This window comes from Musa acuminata, chromosome BXJ3-3 (assembly GCF_036884655.1).
Source record: "Musa acuminata AAA Group cultivar baxijiao chromosome BXJ3-3, Cavendish_Baxijiao_AAA, whole genome shotgun sequence".
NCBI lineage: Eukaryota > Viridiplantae > Streptophyta > Magnoliopsida > Zingiberales > Musaceae > Musa > Musa acuminata.
This window is the reverse complement of record NC_088351.1, coordinates 25,139,821-25,144,325: the sequence shown is the minus strand read 5'-3', so window position 1 is coordinate 25,144,325 and position 4,505 is coordinate 25,139,821. Positions and strand designations below refer to the sequence as shown.

The 4,505-nt window shown below is 38.7% G+C and overlaps 1 long non-coding RNA gene across 1 annotated transcript; it reads right to left on the bottom strand.

Moving 5' to 3' along the window:
* Positions 1 to 1,125: 1,125 nt before the first annotated feature.
* Positions 1,126 to 4,014, bottom strand: LOC135633192 (uncharacterized). The gene is made up of 2 exons (XR_010494934.1): positions 3,688 to 4,014; positions 1,126 to 1,543 (listed from the first exon to the last, which is right to left on the bottom strand). It is a non-coding gene; the product is annotated as an uncharacterized LOC135633192 (long non-coding RNA).
* Between the last annotated feature and the right edge of the window lie 491 nt (positions 4,015 to 4,505).

Genomic DNA, 4,505 nt, shown 5'->3' with positions numbered 1-4,505 from the left:
ATAATTATGATAATATATAAATCATGCCTTCATGTGAAAGATAAATATTATTTTATAATTTCAAATATATACATGAGAATAACCAAATGAATATCCAAGAACAATAATTAGATTTTATTTACCACATGTACAAATATAATCAATAAGTGAGAAAACTATAAAAGAAAACCGTAATTTATATTTTTAATAATCAAAATTAAATCCAATCAAATAATTAAAATATAATCATGATCAAATTCAATCACAATTATAATAAATCATACTTATCAATTTTATAATTGAGGATAAAAATTATAAATTCTCAATTTGATAAGGGCAAAATTGTAAATATGTTGATAGGACATAAATTGAAATTACCAGATTTGTAAAGGCCAGAGCTATAATTTGATTTTTTTTAAAAAACCTAGTCTCAAGGGCAAAACTATAATTTTGCCTAAAACCCCCTTGAGCCCCGCCGGTGTGGCTTGCCCGCCGACGTGGTTTCTACCGTCACGCGACCGTCACATGTGCGCATTGCCGCCTGTGCGGTTGCCTGCACGATCAACCCAATGCTCGGCTTGTGCCCATGGGTGGTTGTCGTCTGGGCGTGGCCTGTGCCCGTGAGTGGTTGCCACCTGCGTGGTTGTTGTTACCTGCGTACAGTTGGCCACGACCCCTGCCTGTGCATGGCCATTGCCTAAGCATAACCACTGCCCACGCATGACTGCCGCTTGGAAAGTTAGACTCTTTTCCTCTTTTCTTATCATGTTAATATGCTCTCTTCCTATCTTTTTATCTTATCTTTTTAAAGGATCACTTAGATTGATAGTTCAAGAAGGTTGAGAGAAACTCATTTATTAGATGTTTTATTTAGTTCTTAGAGATCCTGTTTAGTTATAGATGAGAGTAGAGGATCTCTGATAAGTTATTATGAAAGTTTCTCCCATCAAGGATATCCTCTCAGGAATCCTTGGTCAATATTTATTATCAGAATTCAAATAGTTCTATTATCAGGATATCCCCTCACGAACCCACTGCAACAGTTCCTTCAGTGGGAGCAACGGATTGACTGCTTGATCTAATTGGATGCATGACTCACAAAGCAAGCAGACTCTGCCCGGGCTGTTCCCTCTGAACAAAGTAGAGTTCTTCAAAACCCAAAGCATAAATTTGGTGAAGGAAGAGAATGACAACAGCTTTTGAGCTTGTTTTAGAACAGATTTTGGGCTCTGATAGAATTGGGACATGTTTTCATTTGATAGTTAGAACAGTACTTTCGTGCTGCATCGCCTGCAAAAAGGACACAAAACATCGAATTCTGACTACCAGCTAACGGTCCTTTGAGGGCCTCAAATTGATGTTGATTAGCTACCAAGTGGCAACAAACAGGCATTAATAGCCACCTGATGAGTTCTTTCCCAGGTTTCAAGCTGCTTCCTCCTGCTTCACATCTGCAGCATTTGTGCCACACTTGACCTAATTGATCATTAATTTCCTTCATTACTAGCATCTCTTTCTAAGAAATGTCTCACTTTTGCTGCTGATGCTATGTTTTGTGCTTAAGCTGCCTCCTTCCAAGAAAATGTAGTTTGTTGTGAGATGTAGACAAGTTTCATGTGAAATTAACAGCAGCACTGTAATTGAACATAATTTGAGCTTTGAAAGTGATGAAATCACATACAAGAAATAAATATGAGTGATGAACTGAGGATTGTTTTCTTCAAGATCATCAGCGTGCATCTGCTTTCGATCAATGTGAGAAAAATGAATCACAATTACTTGATTCGAATATTTGAAAGGAATGTAAGAAATTGCTTCATTACTACATATGAGTTGAAGAACTCTTCGAGTGCTTTCTAGGAGACATTTTTTGCAGCAATAGTTTAGCCATTACTGCTGCCTGTATAAGAAAATGGTCAAGAAATACTGGATGCATGTAAAGACACATACAGAAAGAGGGAAGAAGTGGAAAGGAAAAGCATCTCATGGTGCTCAAGAATTTGGTGTGTTTTTCTTCTCTAGAAGCAAAACCAAATCCATCCATGTTTGCTAGCCTATGGACTAAAGACAACAAATCCAACCACAATTACGTACTGTCAACTTTGAGTAAAACCTTTTGCCGATGATCTAATTGTTAGTGCAGCACTGCACAGACAGGAGTATTATGACACAAAAGTTAGTATGATAAACTTGATAATGATATAGAAAATGTCACATCCTGCATGCATTATTTGCAGCAATAAAAACAGAGTTTTTAGTCAAGGAATTTTGGATTGATCAAGTAGATATCTTGCTAAAAGTTTAGCCATATCAAAGCCAATGGCTATTTGCCTTTATCATCAAGAAAGTGGAAATCATCAACAATTGAGCCTCCCTATCTTCCTGAGGTTGCAAACGGGTTTTCCAACGCAGCAACAAAGATGATTAACTGGTCTAATGGTTGTCAAACCGAAAGATAGACCTCAAGCACTTGATCTGCTGTGATGAACAAGCTAATGGTTGTCAATCCAAGAGCCTCTCATCTTCAGTTCCACACTGTCCAATAAATGCAACTTCGAGTTCTTCATCTTCTGCAGTCGTGTCTTTTCAACCAACCATACAAATAAGCTGAGCTAAACAAGTCAACTGAAAGGCCACTTTTGCCATCTTGATGTTAGGATCAAGTGACAAGGTATTGCTCGTCATTTCATAAGGACAACCCAAAGATGCATGCTTGCAAACACTAAAGAGGAGATACAGTTCTCGATCCCCTCCATGCAGTAGCAGTAAAGATAACGCAAAGGTGGATGACTTCCAAAGTTTTTGTGGCATGGATAGCAATTCTTCAGCTTCTTTGAGATAGTATGGAAAAGGGATTAGTGCTCTTTAAAATGAGAGGAGAGAATTGAAGAGAGAGAGAGAGAGAGAGGTATCAGGAGTGTTTGCACCAAGGAAGGGAAGGGAAGATGTGGATAAGACTATCTAGATTTGAAGCCTCAGTGCATGCTTGGGAATCTATAAGCATCAACTCCAATGAAACAAATGCTACAAAACAAACTATATCCAAGTGGATGTGCAGGATAGGGTCCTTTAAGAATATGGCAGGAGTGACCAGTGTTTAGGAAAAGATGAGTCTTCCTGTGTGCTTCACAGAGAGAGAGAGAGAGAGAGAGAGAGAGAGAGAGAGCAAAGGTCCATTGTTCCGCAGTACAATATATAGCTACAAAAAGAATTGATGACACTGTTGCCATGAGCTTTTCATCAAACCCAGGACATATTTTCATCCTAGAGAAGCCTATTTTTTGTTCTTTTGTGGAGGGAGAAGAGGAAAGGGGGTTTCAAAATCACTAGGGTTCTTGACACAAAATGATGTAAGAATTTGTGGGTGTGAGCACAGTCTGAAACGCATGATTTATTTGGTTTGACATGCATGCAAGCATGAGCAGGTAGGCTTTTGTCTACTTGTAGGGAATACAAGAGTACTGCTATCAGTCTCACAGTCACAGATAAAGAAGAAAGAAAGCTCAGAGATGCATGTGGAGGTGTTTTTAATGGTGCTACAAACCAGATTGAAATTTTTCAGCAATAGAACATATCTAAAAACCCAACTTATTACTACAAAATTAGTAATAATAATCCCTAGTATTAGGAAACAGAAAAATAACAGCAAGAATTAATGTTGTGGACATGTACAAACTTCAGCTACTTGAATTAAGCACTAGATCTGACCTCTCCATTGTCTCCCTGAAGAAACCCTGATGAATTAGGGTTAGGGTTTTCATGTGCTCCCATCAGCAGATGAAACTGCCAGATGATCTGAGTTTTTTTTCTCCCTGTGGAGATCCATACAATACACAGATCCAGGATATGATCAGATCATGCTGGCAGCTTCAGCTACTTGTGGTGCACACCGTAGGAAGATGGAGTATCGACATGAGATCAATAGAACAGTAGTCATAGGAATTAAGAAAAGAAGAGAAGAGAGGCTTTTGATGGTTGTACAGAAGGAGGCTTTTACAGGAGGGGAGAGGAGGGGATGATGAGAGGAGAAATATATAGGAGAAGAAAGGAAGAGTGCTAATGTGAAGGGGGTTATAGCTTTTATCATTTAATTTGTGGAAATGGAGGTTGGCATTGACTATAAGAGGAGTTAAGAATAATTTTATGGCAGTGGTCCCAAAGAAAAGGCAATTTAATGCTAATGTCTTACCTGCAGCCTAAGATTTCCATATATTTTCCTTGATCTTTAGAGAGAGAGAGAGAGTAGGGGTCCATTTTGCATGGAGTTTTCTATGTAATGCATATGACTGTCAAGAAAAGGAGTGTATATCATCTTTAACCCAGGAAGCTCAGGAGACATACTCCTCTCTCTCTCTCTCTCTCTCTCTCTCTCTCTCTCTCTCTCTTTTGTGTTGTCTATTAGGATTTTTTTGTATATAGAATGATGGGTTTTATTGGTGAAAGGAACAGTGCTGCCCTCTGTGACAGGCCCAGTTGGTTGCTCACTTGCAGTCATTAAAGACATCAGCCTCTAAGCGGCAAGAACT